The 15,000-nt window shown below is 43.7% G+C and overlaps 1 pseudogene; it reads right to left on the bottom strand.

Annotated features, from left to right (window-relative positions):
* The window catches only part of LOC123405365, a 19,147-nt pseudogene extending 4,836 nt beyond the window's left edge, over positions 1-14,311 (bottom strand).
* Between the last annotated feature and the right edge of the window lie 689 nt (positions 14,312-15,000).

Genomic DNA, 15,000 nt, shown 5'->3' on the forward strand with positions numbered 1-15,000 from the left:
GAATATTATTTGGAGTTATCTGATTTGGTTTTGCAAATGTTATAATCTGTGAAATAATTTTTATTTGAGTTTTTCAATGCTCTTTGTGTGGCCTATTGCATAAAACTATTTTTCAAAATATGCATTAGGTGGAACTAGGGTTCCTTTAGTATATATTAGTTGTATATTATTTTCTGTTTTTTTAGTATTTTAGTATATATTTTCTGGTATTTTATTTAGTTAGAAAATATTTATTTTTGGCTTTATTTCGTAGCTTTTCTAAATAAAAAAAGGGGGGACCGACTAAACCAGGCCGAGCCAGCAAGCCAGCCCAGCTCAGCGCTAGCGCAGCTGACCCATCGCCACCAGCCCCATCGCTCCAGGCCACCCACCCACCGAGCCACGAGCGCTCGTGCTCCATCTCCCAGGGCACCGAGCCCCAGGCCAGCAGCCTTCGCACCAGGGGCCGACGGTGGACCCCACTGACCCCACCTGCCTCGTTCTTTGGAACCGAGCGCTCGAGGGATTTCATCCCGAGACGGTTTGAACCAACGCCAGGACTCCTCGCAAGGGCATAAAGCCAGGGACCGAAGCCCCTGTCCCGATCCGTTTTTCCCTACTCCCGATTCGCCCCGCCGCCGCCTCGCACGCACAGAGCCGCCGCCTCGAGTTCAACCACCCTGCAGCAGCAAGTTCGCCGGAGTTCACCCCGTTTCGCCGGAGTTTACGGAGCCGTCGTCGTCGGAGTTCGTCCGACAGAAACCGAAGGCACCACGCGGAGACTAACCCGTTTTTCTCTGTTGTTCGTGGTAAGCACGTGCGCGCGGTCCGATTCAACAAACTCCCATGAACAGCTTCAGGGCGAATTAACTCTGTTTTTAGCCTATTTATTTTCAAGACAGATTCATGGTAAAATGTTCAAACGCGTTTATCTTTTTGCTCGTAACTCCGATTCTGGAAATTGTTTTTCCTGTGGTCTCGTATTGATGAGTATAATATGATGGCATTAATAGTTTTCTGATTTGCAAAAATTAAATTTTTAGTTAAATCAGATTTGATTTAAACGAGCGGAGGGCATATTTTGCAAACCGTTCATCCGATTTAGTTGATTCTTTTTGTGTCATGATGGTATCAGCATGTAGATGATTTTATACCTACTGCCATGATATTTATGCTTTGGTTTTAAACAAGTTGTTTTATTGCCATTGTTTTTATTTGGTGTTATGTGATTGTGGTGATTGATTGATCTGATTGTTTGCAACGTGTAGATTATGCGGAGTGCGACGCAAACTATTGTTAGGAGTGTGACTTTCTGAACCAGAATCAAGGAAAGTTACATGTTGATCATCCTTTACCTACTATTTTCTATGCATCTAGTATTATATCACCCTATGAAAATTATGAATGTGTAGGAATATTATTATTATTGCTATGCTATTGAGCTATATCCCCTTGTCATGAAGATCGTGTTAGATAAAATTTTGCTATGCTATGTAGACGGGGATTGGTTCCTGTATTCATTGAGATTATGGGAGGATTACTACAAAATAAATTTGAGTATTAATTAAGGATTTAATTCACCTCTGGGCGGATATGGTATTGCTGGGTGGTTTCTAGAACATCATGGTTTCTACCCTCTCAATGTAAGTGGAATGCCGCCGAGGTTCAAAAAGATCAAACAGACTTAGTGACTAGTAGCTTCCTTGTGCGACCACTGGCTATTATGGGCTCTGGCTTAGTTGATCGGTCGTGGAAACCTTACCCGGATGTGCCAGCTGATGTAGCTATGATAGGTGGGATGGGCCTCTTGTGGGACTAGGTGAGTGCTTCTAAAAGACTTCGTCTCAATCTTCGGGTTGGGTCTAATGGGTACAGCGTACTAAGCTCTACAGAGTGTATAAACTAATCATGATTAGCCGTGTCCCCGGTTATGGACAATTTTGAGCAACTAGGCCATTACAGTTGTTGGATGATCTTGACAGATGAAACACTTAATAAAACTTGGTGGGAAACTTAATAATGGTAATAGGTTGGTGTTGGTGAGGCCAATTCAACCATATGTGAGTTATTGTAGAAAACAAATTAAAACTTGACTATTAGGTAGCTATGAGGATAAAATCAGCTTTGTGCAAAATAACCATCAACCTTTCTTTTGTTATACTATGCATATGCATGTAGGTCTGTTATATTACTTTTCCTGTGTAACTTGCCAATACATTCAAAGTATTGACCTATATGGCTGCAACGTATCATGTTGCAGGATATTCAAACGAGGAGTAAGGTACCGTTAGGGTCGCGAGTCTTCAGTCATCATCGCCAGTGGGCTATGATGGGACTCATCGTTATTATTTTGCTACTTTTCCGCTCTTTGATAGAATAAGGCTAGCTAAGTGCTATTGAGATTGTTATATTTTATAAATTCCGTATCATACGTTGTAATAAATGATGCACTTGCTATATCTGGTTTTCATCTATACTGTGTGTGCTAGCGAGTCGATCCAGGGACTAGCACAGTAAAGCATAGAGACTCAAATCCTTCGAGGTTTTGTCGTTACAGAGGGCATCAAAGCAATGCGTTGACTGTAGGTCGTGGCCCTAGAAAATGGATTAGAAAATCCATAGGAGTGAAAATTTATTCTATACACTTTGTCTACATCTTACTCTTTCATTAGATAACCACTTTAGTATCTTGACCAGCTTAAGTAGGAACTAGTGCTGAGACCACCACTTATCTTTGTTTTTATTGCGATATTAACGTGTTAGCGTATCTAATTATGCCCGCTTTGTGGCATGACGATACTAGGTTGCTTGCTTGATTGTTATTTTGCTTGTTTGTTAAACTAGGATCTTGTCGGAATTATTCGACTATATATATAGATATGTTTGATTATTGTTATGCTTGTTTCTGTTATTGCTATGGTGTTTTGTTGCCTCATATATATTACCTTGATCATAATATGCATATGGGTAGAATATCTATATTCCTCTAGACCTATTCTATCTATTTTCTTGTCTATTCTTGCCCACTAGATGCCGCCGAGACGTGAGCCTAGGGACAGGAATGCAGGAGCAGGCAACAATAATGGCAATGGCAATGATGCACCGCCAGGATATGTGCAGCAGATACTTGAGGGACAAGGCCAGTTGATCCAGTTGCTTGCCCAAAGCTTGGCAAACAATAACAACAACAACCCACCGCCTCCCCCACCTATGGATATGCTTACTAGGTTCTTGAGGTTGAATCCTCAGAGGTTCTCCAGCAGCCCTGAACCTATTATGGCGGATGATTGGCTTCGTTCTATTGGTAGGAACCTGCAGACCGTTGGATGCACAGATGTAGAGAGGGTGAGGTTTGCCTCACATCTGTTGGAGGGTACTGCCGTAGCTTGGTGGGACAACTACTTGGTCACCTATCCCATTGATACTATCACATGGGCGCAGTTTGCGGCAGCTTTCCGCGCCGCACATGTGTCTGTTGGCGCCATGAGTCTAAAGAAGAAGGAGTTTTGCATCCTGCGTCAGGGAGGTCGCTCAGTTAAAGAGTATGTGGAGGAGTTCAATAAACTTGCACGTTATGCTCCTAATGATGTTAATACTGATGCAGCTAGACATGAGAAGTTCTTGGAGGGCCTGAATGATGATTTCGGAGTTCAGTTGATTGTGGCCACTTTTGGTAATTACCAGGAGCTTGTTGATAAGGCTATCGTGCTTGAGGGAAAGCATCAGGCAATAAAGAACCGCAACAGGAAGTATAGCAACAACAGGTTTAATTCAGGACCGCAACGGAAGCCACGCACTTCATATCATAACCATCATGTAGGTAATGGGCATCATCATCATGGAGGTAATGGACATAATCATAGTGGAGGTAATGGCCACAATCATAATGGCCATCATCATCATAATGGACACAAGGGTAACAATGGTAATGGCAATGGTAATGGAGGTAATAATAACCAGAACCGCCAGAATGTGCCAGTGCAGAGAGACCTTAATCAGGTCCAGTGCTTCAAGTGCAGAAAGATGGGCCACTACTCCAATGCATGCCTAGAGAGCAATAATGGTAATGGTAATTGTGGAGTCATCAAGCCAAACCCCTTTCAAAAGGGTCATGTTAACCATGTTAATGTGGAGGAGGTCTATAATGAGCCTGATGCAGTGATTGGTAAGTTTTTGATCAATTCAGTACCCGCTCTGGTTCTTTTTGATACTGGTGCATCGCATTCATTTATTTCGAGGGTGTTCGTTGATAAACATTGATTGCCAACCAGAACCCTTAGTATGCCTATTAGAGTGAGTTCCCCAGGAGCTGAGATGATAGCAGGTGTTGGTTGTCATCATTTAAACTTGTCTATTGGGAAGCATGAGTTCCCTACATATTTGATCATACTGAAGTCACAAGGTCTGGATATTATTTTGGGTATGGACTAGTTACAATTATATGAAGGAGTTATCGATTGTGCTAGTCGATCTATTTCTCTCAGTGCACCAGGAGGGAAGAGAATCAAATATGTATGGAAGTACCAGCATAAGCGGATGCAGGTGAAATCTCTTAAGGGGGTAGCCTAGAAGAGGTGCCAGTTGTGAAGGATTATCCAGATGTGTTTCCGGAGGAGTTGCCAGGTATGCCACCAGATAGAGATATTGAGTTTCTCATTGATTTGATGCCTGGTACTGGACCTATTGCAAAGAGACCATACAGAATGCCTCCTCAAGAGTTGGACGAATTGAAGAAGCAGTTAAGGGAATTACAGGCACAAGGATTTATTCGCCCAAGTTCATCACCTTGGGGATCCCCTGTTTTGTTTGTTGAGAAGAAGGATGGGACCTTGAGGATGTGTGTTGATTGTCGTTCTCTGAATGAGGTAACCATTAAGAATAAGTATCCTTTTCCTATGATAAATGATTTGTTTGACCAGTTGGAGGGAGCTACTGTGTTTTCTAAGATTGATCTTCGTTCTGGTTATCATCAATTAAAGATTCGTGAGCAAGATATTCCAAAGACCGCTTTCACTACGAGGTATGGGTTGTATGGGTATACCGTTATGTCATTTCGATTGACTAATGCTCCAGCATACTTCATGAATATGATGAACAAGGTGTTTATGGAGTTCTTGGATAAATTTGTGGTTGTTTTCATTGATGATATATTGGTGTTCTCCAAGAATAAGCAAGAGCATGAAGTGCATCTGCGTTTGGTGTTGGAGAAATTGAGGGAGCACGAGTTGTATGCCAAGTTCAGTAAATGTGAGTTTTGGCTGTATGAGGTAGCATTCCTTGGCCATGTTATATCAGGTAATGGAGTTGCAGTTGATCCATCTAAGGTTGGTGCTCTTACAGAGTGGGAGACACCCACGTCAGTTGGTGAGATTTGCAGCTTTTTGGGCCTAGCAGGTTATTACAGAAGGTTTATTGAGAATTTCTCAAAGATTGCAAAGCCTATGACGGAATTGTTGAAGAAGGGGAATAAGTTTGTTTGGACTGATGATTGTGAAGCTAGCTTTCAGGAGTTGAAGCAGCGTTTAGTCACAGCACCAGTTTTAACTCTGCCAGACATACACAAAGACTTCTAGGTATATTGTGATGCTTCTTGTCAGGGACTTGGGAGCGTTTTGATGTAGGAAGGTAATGTCTTTTCTTATGCTTCACGTCAGCTTAAGAATCATGAGCATAATTATCCGACACATGATTTGGAGTTAGCCTAAGTTGTGCATGCATTGAAAACTTGGAGGCATTATCTCGTTGGTAATCATTATGATATATTTACTGATCATAAGAGCCTGAAGTACATATTTACTCAAAGGGAGTTGAACCTCAGACAGAGGAGATGGTTGGAGCTTATTTAGGATTATGATTTGAATGTACAGTATCATCTTGGTAAGGCTAATGTTGTTGCTGATGCATTGAGTCGTAGGAGCCATGCTAATGCAATTAATATTGATGATATACCACCGGAGTTATGTGAGCAGTTCAGAAATCTGAGATTGGAGATGGTCCCTAGAGGCTATTTGGCTACACTTGAGGTAAGGCCTACTTTGCTTGACAGAATTAGAGAAGCTCAAAGGGATGATAAGTATATTGCAGAGATAAAGGAGAATATGCTCAAAGGGAAGGCGAAAGATTTCCATGAGGATAAACATGGAACCATATGGTTTGAGAAGCGTATTTGTGTACCTCAGGATGCAGATATAAGGAAGTTGATTCTTCAAGAGGCGCATGATTCACCTTATTCTATTCACCCAGGTAATATTAAGATGTATTTGGATTTGAGGGAGAGATTTTGGTGGCCTAGCCTGAATAGGGAAATTGCTGAGTATCTTGTAGTATGTGATGTGTGCCAGAGAGTTACAGCAGAGTATCAGAAACCACCAGGTTTGTTACAACCCTTGCCTATACCTGATTGGAAGTGGGATCAGATTGGTATGGATTTCATCACTGGATTACCCAGGACTCGATCACGTTATGATTCTATTTAGGTAGTTGTTGATCGTTTGACTAAAGTCGCTCACTTCATCCCGGTAAAGAGTACCTATACCAGTGCTAAACTAGCTAAGATTTATATGTCTAGAATTGTCTGTCTGCATGGAGTTCCAAAGAAGGTAGTGTCTTATAGAGGTACTCAGTTCACATCTAAATTTTGGCGTTAGTTGCATGAATCATTGGGTACTAGATTTTAGTTCAGTACAACATTCCATCCACAAACAGATGGGCAGACAGAGAGGGTGAATCAGATATTGGAGGATATGTTGAGAGATTGTGCTTTGGACTACGGTTCCAGTTGGATGATAATTTACCATATGTAGAGTTCTCATATAATAATAGTTATCAGGCTAGTTAGTAGATGGCACCGTTTGAGTTTCTGTATGGTAGGAAGTGCAGGACACCATTGATGTGGGATGAGGTGGAGAGCATAGTTCTTTGGACCAGACTTGATTAGAGATGCTGAGGAGAAAGTCAGGTTGGTTCGTGACAGGCTAAAGATAGCACAGTCCAGACGGAAGAGTTATGCCGATGCAAAGCGTAAGGAGGTGACATATGAGGTAGGACACTGTGTATACCTTAGAGTTTCACCACTTCGTGGAATTAAGAGGTTTGGAATCGAAGGTAAGTTAGCACCATGCTTTGTGGGGCCTTACAGGATCTTGGAGTGTCGAGGAGAGGTAGCTTATCAGCTGGAGTTGCGAGATGCTTTGTCAGGAGTTCATAATGTGTTCCACGTATCACAGCCGAAGAATTGTCATGCAGAGATGGCAGACGTTCCTTTGAGAGATACTGTGCCACTTGAGGCAATTCAGTTGGAGACTGACTTGATATATGAGAAGAAGCCTGTTAAGATTCTGGAGACAGCAGAGAGAGTTACTCGCACCAAGACAATCAGATTATGCAAAGTTCAGTGGGATCATCATACCGAAGAAGAGGCTACTAGGGAACGAGAGAAGGATCTCAAGCAGGATCACCCACACCTATTTGCTAACCAACCCGAATCTCGAGGGCGAGATTCATCTTAAGGGGGGTAGGTTTGTAACATCCCAATTTTCTTAAATTTGGATGTTAATAGATCATTCATATGCATCTCATATTTTCCTATGCATTATTTGCTCTTTTGAAAATTTTATTCATTATGTAACTTCCGGCAATTTATTGGAGTGGAGATAATATGACTTCTCCCCCTGTCGAATTAAAGTTCATAATGCTTAGAATATTATTTGGAGTTATCTCTGAAATTATTTTTATTTGAGTTTTTCAATGCTCTTTGTGTGGCCTATTGCATAAAACTATTTTTCAAAATATGCATTAGGTGGAACTAGGGCTCCTTTAGTATATATTAGTTGTATATTATTTTCTGTTTTTTTTAGTAGTTTAGTATATATTTTCTGGTATTTTATTTAGTTACAAAATATTTTTTTTTGGCTTTATTTCGTAGCTTTTTCTAAAAAAAAGGGGGACCGACTGAGCCAGGCCGAGCCAACAAGCTAGCCCAGCCCAGCGCTAGCGCAGCTGACCCATCGCCACCAGCCCCATTGCTCCAGGCCACCCACCCACCAAGCCAGCTGGCGCAGCCAGCCTCGGCCGACCGAGCCACGAGTGCTCGTGCTCCAGCTCCCAGGGCACCGAGCCCTAGGCCAGCAGCCTTCGCACCAGGGGCCGACAGTGGACCCCACCGACCCCACCTGCCTCGTTCTTTGGAACCGAGCGCTCGAGGGATTTCATCCCGAGCCGGTTTGAACCAACGCGAGGACTCCTCGCGAGGGCATAAATCCAGGGACCGAAGCCCCTGTACCGATCCATTTTTCCCTGCTCCCGATTCACCCCACTGACGCGTCGCACGCACACAGCCGCCGCCTCGAGCTCAACCACCCTGCAACAACAAGTTCGCCGGAGTTCACTCCGTTTGGTCGGAGTTTACGGAGCCGTCGTCGTCGGAGTTCGTCCGACAGACACCGGAGAAGCATCACCGGAGGCACTAAGCCGAGACTAACCCGTTTTTCTTTGTTGTTCGTGGTAAACACGTGCGCGCGGTCCAATTCAACAAACTCCGATGAACAGCTTCAGGGCGAATTAACTCTGTTTTTAGCCTATTTATTTTCGAGACAGATTCTCGATAAAATGTTCAAACGCGTTTATCTTTTTGCTCGTAACTCTGATTCAGGAAATTCTTTTTCCTGTGGTCTCGTATTGATGAGTAGAATATGATGCCATTAATAGTTTTCAAATTTGCGAAAATTAAAATTTTAGTTAAATCAGATTTGATTTAAACCTACCGAAGGGCATATTTTGCAAACCGTTCATCCGATTTAGTTGATTCTTTTTGCGTCATGATCGTATCAGCATGTAGATGATTTTATACCTACTGCCATGCTATTTATGCTTTGGTTTTAAACAAGTTGTTTTATTGCCGTTATTTTTATTTGGTGTTATGTGATTGTGGTGATTGATTGATGTGATTGGTTGCAACGTGTAGATTGTGCGGAGTGCGACGCAAACTATTGTTAGGAGTGTGACTTTCTGAACCAGAATCAAGGCAAGTTACATGTTGATCATCCTTTACCTACTATTTTCTATGCATGTAGTATTATATCACCCTATGAAAATTATGCATGTATAGGAATATTATTATTATTGCTATGCTATTGAGTTATATCCCCTTGTCATGAAGATCGTGTTAGATAAAATTTTGCTAGGCTATGTAGAAGGGGATTGGTTCTTGTATTCATTGAGATTATGTGAGGATTACTACAAAATAAATTTGAGTAGTAATTGAGGATTTAATTCACCTCTGGGCGGATATGGTATTGCTGGGTGGTTTCAAGAACATCATGGTTTCTACCCTCTGAATGTAAGTGGAATGTCGCCCAGGTTCAAAAAGATCAAACAGACTTAGTGACTAGTAGCTTCCTTGTGCGACCACTGGCTGTTATGAGCTTTGGCTTAGTTGATCGGTCGTGGAAACCTTACCCGGATGTGCCAGCTGACGTAGCTATGATAGGTGGGATGGGCCTCCTTTGGGACTAGGTGACTGCTTCTGAAAGACTTTGTCTCAATTTTCGGGTTGGGTCCAGTGGGTACAACGTACTAACCTCTGCAGAGTGTATAAACTAATCATGATTAGCCGTGTCCCCGGTTATGGACAATTTTGAGCAACTAGGCCATTACAGTTGTTGGATGATCTTGACAGATGACACACTTAATAAAACTTGGTGGGAAACTTAATAATGGTAATAGGTTGGAGTTGGCGAGGCCAATTCAACCATATGTGAGTTATTGTAGCAAAAAAAATAAAACTTGACTATTAGGTAGCTATGAGGATAAAATTAGCTTTCTGCAAAATAACCATCAGCCTTTCTTTTGTTATACTATGCATATGCATGTAGGTCTGTTATATTACTTTTCCTGTGTAACTTGATAATACATTCAAAGTATTGACCTATATGGCTGCAACGTATCATGTTGCAGGATATTCAGACGAGGAGTAAGGTACCGTTAGGGTCACGAGTCTTCACTCATTATCGCCAGTGGGCTATGATGGGACTCATCGTTATTATTCTGCTACTTTTCCATTATTTGATAGAATAAGGCTAGCTAAGTGCTATGCAGATTTTTATATTTTCGAAATTCTGGATCATACGTTGTAATAAATGATGCACTTGCTATATCTGGTTTTCATCTGTACTGTGTGTGCCAGCGAGTCGATCCAGGGACTAGCATAGTAAAGCACAGAGACTCAAATCCTTCGAGGTTTGGTCGTTACTTGTTGTTGTTGTTGTTGTTGTCATTGTTCTCTTCATAGTCGTTGTTGTTGTCATTTTCGTCGTCGTCGTCGTCGTTGTCATCGTCGATGTTCTTCTTCTTGGTGTTGTCGTTGTCGTTGTTGTTGCCCTTGTCATTGTTGTTGTTATTGTTGCTGTCATTGTTGTTGTCGTTGTTGTTGTTGTCGTTGTTGTCATTGTTGTTGTCGTTGTTGATCTTGTTGTTGTCGTCGTTGTTGTTGTTGTTGTTGTTGACGTTGTTGTCGCTGATTTCGTTAATATCGCTGTTGTCATTGTTGTTGTTATCGTTCTTGTCGTTGTTCTCGTCATTGTCGGCGTCGTCGCCGTTGATGTCGTTGCTGTCACTGTTGTCGTTGTTGTCGCTGTTGTCGTTGTTGTTGTTGTTATCGTTGTTGTCGTTGTTCCTGTCATTGTCGTTGTTGTCGTAGTCGTCGTCGTCGTCGTAGTAGTCGCGTCATCGTCGTCGTCGTCATCGTTGTCCTCGCCGTTGTTGTTGTTGGTGTTGTTGTTGTTGCTAATATCATTGTTGTTGTTTTGATGTTGCTGTCCTCGTCGTTGTCGTCGTTGTCTTCGTCGTCGTTATTGTTGTTGTTGTTGTTGTTGTTGTTTTTGTTATTGTTGTTGTCGTCATCGCCGCCTTCCTCGTCGTCGTCGTCGTCAAGGTTGTTGTCGTCATCGCCGCCTTCATCGTCGTCGTCGTCGTCATTGTTGTTGTCGTCGTGGTCATTGTCATCTTCGTTCTTCTTGTTGTTGTTGTTGTTGTTTTTGTTGTTGTTGTTGTTGTTGTTGTTGTTGTTGTTGTTATTGTCGTTGTTGTCGCCGCAGTCGTCATCGTCAACATCGTCATCATCGTCTTCATTGTCATCGTTATTGTCCTCGTCGTGGTTGTGGTTATTATTGTCATTGTTATTATCATCATCGTCGTCATCTTCATTGTCGTCGTTATTGTTGTCGTCGTTGTTGTTGTTGTTGCTGTTGTTGTTGTTGTTTCTATTGTTGTTGCCGTTGTTCTTGTTCTTGTTCTTGTTGTTGTTGTTGTCGTCGTCCTCGCTTTCTATGTTGTTGTTCTTGTTGTTGTTCTTGTTGTTCGTGTTGTTGTTCTTGTTATTCTGGTTATTGTTTCTGTTGTTCTTGTTGTTGTCATTGTTGTCGCTGTTGTCGTTCTTGTTGCTGTTGTTGTTGTTGTTGTTGTTGTTGTTGTTGTTGATGCCGCTTTTGACGTTGTTGACATTGTTATCATTGTCATTGTTGTTGTCGTGGTTGTGGATGTTCTCGTTGTTGTTCTTGTTTTCATCATCGTCGTCCCCATCCTCGTTGTTCTTGTTTTCGTCATTCTCGTCATCGTCGTCGTCGTCGTCATCGTCGTCGTCGTCGTCATCGTCGTCGTCGTCGTTGTTGTTGTTGTTGTTGTTGTTGTCGTTGTTGTTGTTGTTGTTATTGTTATTGTTGTTGTTGTTGTTGTTGTTGTTGTTGTTGTGCCTATTGTTGTTGTTGTGGTTGTCAACGTCGTTTGCGTAGTCATCGTCGTATCGACATCGTTGTCGTCCTTCTACTTGTTGTCGTCGTCATTCTTGTTGTTGATGTTGTTGTTATCGGTGTTGTTGTTGTTGTTGTTGTTATCGTCGTCCTCGTCATCATCATTGTCATCGTCATTCTTGTTTTCGTTGTTCTTGTTGTTGTAGTAGTAGTACTAGTTGTTGTAATAGTAGTAGTAGTAGTAGTACTAGTAGTAGTAGTAGTAGTAGTCGTTGTTGTTATTGTTGCTGACGTTGCTGTCGTTGTTGTCGTTGTTTTTGTTGTTGTCGTTGTTCTCGTTGTTCTCGTCATTGTCGTTGTTATCGTCGTTGTCGTCGTCGTCATTGTAGTCATTGTCGTTTTCGCCGTTGTCATTGTTGTTGTTGTTGTTGTTGTTGTTGTTGTTGTTGTTCTTGCTGCTGCTATTGTTGATTATGTGGTTGTTGTTGTCGTCGTCATTGTCGTTGTTGTCGTCGTCGTCATCGTTGTTGTTGTTGTTGTTGTTGTGGTTGTTGTTCTTGTTGTTGTTGTTGTTGTTGTTGCTGCGGCTGCTGCTACTGCCGTTTTTGTTGTTGTTGTTGTTGTTGTTGTTGTTGTTGTTGTTGTTGTTCTTGTTCTTGTTGTTGTTGTGGTGGTGGTGGTCGTCGTCGTTGTCGTCGTCATCGTCTTCATTGTCGTCGTCATCGTTGTCGTTGCTGCTGTTGTTGTTGTTGTGGTTGGGATTGTTGTTGTTGCTGTTGTTGTTTTCGTTGTTCTTGTTGTTGTTCTTGTTGTTGTTGTTCTTGTTCTTGTTGTTCTTGTTGTTGTCGTCATCGTCGTCTTCGTTGTTGTTGTTTTTCTTGTTGTTGTTGTTGTGGACATCGTCGTCGTCGTCGTCGTCGTTGTTTTGTTGTTGTTGTTGTTGTTGTTCTTGTTGTCGTCGTCGTCGTTGTTGTTGTTGTTGTTGTTGTTGTTGTTGTTGTTGTTGTTGTTGTTGTTGTTGTTCCCATCATTGTCATTGTTGTGATCGGCAGCGTCATCGTCGTCATCGTCATTGTTCATGTTGTTGTTGTTTTTGTTGTTGTTGTTGTTGTTGTTGTTGTTGTTGTTGTTGTTGTTGTTGTCGTCGTCGTCGTCTTCATTGTTGTCGATGTTGTCATTGTTGTTGTGTTTGTTCTTGTTGTTGCTGCTGTTGTCCTTTTTCTCGTTGTTGTTGTGATTGTTGTTTTTGTCATTGTTCTCATCATTATCGTTGTTGTCATCTCTGTCGTCGTGGTGGTGGTTGTTGTTGTTGTTGTTGTTGTTGCCAATGTTGTTGTCGTCGTTGTCTTTGTTGTTGTTGTTGTCGTCGCACTACAGGAATCGGGCATTTTGCCGTGGGGACGCTACAGACGGCAAAGAGAGAATTAGAGACGGCAAATTTTTTGCCGTCATCCCATGAAGGCAAAAAATGTCGTCAGACTTTGTGCCCGCAAAGGGTATTTTTGCCGTCGGCATTTGTTCGGAAAGACGGCAAAATTGTTGCCGTTAGTACAAATGCTTTGCCGTCATCTAGTATAAGACAGACGGCAAAAAAATCACTCTGACAGAACCTCCCGCTAACGGACGGCGTCAAGTGTTTGCTGTCAGCCGGACCAAAATGCCAGACGGCAAAGATGTTCTATTTAAAAAAAACATGAGCGTTCTTGTTTATGTGCATGTTTGTTCGGTGGGTTTGCCATTCATTCGATGAGCGCCACTCATACGCAACAAGGACCTCGTCGGAGACGCATCACCAGTCCCGCTCGGCCAAGGCCATGGAAGGAGAGGTGGGTTTGTGAGTTGTGATGCGTCCCTCCTCGATCTGGTAGCTCCTCCTGGATCTGGATATGAGGCAGGGCACCAACGCCACCGAGCCAGCCATGGACGAGCAAAGACGGGCGAAGTTCGAGACGGGGTGCGACGAACGACGAGGCCGATGACGCCGGGCGAGGAGGACCGACGCCCGAGGAGGCCGTCGGCGCCGCGGCGAGGAGGCCTGCAGGGGCGTGGGGATGTGCCGGGGTCGCCGGGGTGCGACGGACGACGAGGCCGATGGCGCAGGGGCGAGGAGGACCGACGCGCGAGGTGGCCGTTGCCGCCGCGACGAGGAGGCCTACAGGGGCGCGGGGATGTGCCGGGGTCGCCGGGGTGCGACGGGGCGACGAGGCCGATGGCTCGGGGCGACGAGGACCGACGCGCGAGGTGGCCGTTGGCGCCGCTGCGAGGAGGCCTATAGGGGCGTGGGGATGTGCCGGGGTCGCCGGGTGCAACGGGCGACGAGGCCGATGGCGCCGGGGCGAGGAGGACCGACGCGTGAGGTGGCCGTTGGCGCCGGGCGGGGAGGCCTGCTGGGGTGTGGGGATGTGCCGGGGTGCGACGGGCGACGAGGCTGGGCTCAGCGGTCGGCGGGGGCGACGGGAGAGGAGTCTAGGCCGGCGGCCAGCGGAGCCGATGGGGGAGGAGGCCTGGGAGTCTCGCTGGTGGCGTGGTCCGGCAAGAGGCGGAGAGGAGGATGTTGCGGATGCGCCTGGCACTCCTGTCCACGACATAGATGAGAGGAAGAGAAGATGGAGGGGCCCACGGGTGTTTGCATGTACCTGCATGCAAATAATGCGTGGCTGGTTGCCTGGTTTGTGCGATGCGTGGTGCGGGTGATGGCCCCTGCCACGTCATCGATCCAGGGGAGTTGCTTTCAACCAATAGCAATTCAATATCTTTTTGTGTTTGTTGACCCTTGTAATTTTGAGAACATAGACATGTTAAAAATTAGTAAATTTTCGCAAACTTTTTGTGCATGTTCTAGGACTTATGAACTAACATGAGACCAAATTTCATATTTTTCGGACTTTCTTTACATTTTCAAAAAAAATGAAAAGTGGATAATATAATTTTGCCTATAGTTGTTTTGAAACTGACGACAAAGACAGGAAAATTATCTTTGCCGACTGCATTTTTATTAAAGAGGGCAAAATATAAGTTTGCCGTTTGCATTTTTTTACAGACCGCAAAATATGTCTTTGCTATCTGCGCTTTTTTATTACACACAGAATAATAAAGCTTTGCCGTCATCCGTGTTGTTATAGACGGCAAAATAGAAATATGTGTGTCATCCCACGCTTGTCATCCGACGGGCGGGATCATGCCACGTCATCGATCCACGTGATCGATCCGCGTGGTGTGTTTCTTTTTTGCCATCTACATTTTTTTTACAGACGGCAAAAAACGTCTTTGTCGTCAT

The sequence above is a fragment of the Hordeum vulgare genome, chromosome 6H (assembly GCF_904849725.1).
Source record: "Hordeum vulgare subsp. vulgare chromosome 6H, MorexV3_pseudomolecules_assembly, whole genome shotgun sequence".
NCBI classification, from domain to species: domain Eukaryota; kingdom Viridiplantae; phylum Streptophyta; class Magnoliopsida; order Poales; family Poaceae; genus Hordeum; species Hordeum vulgare.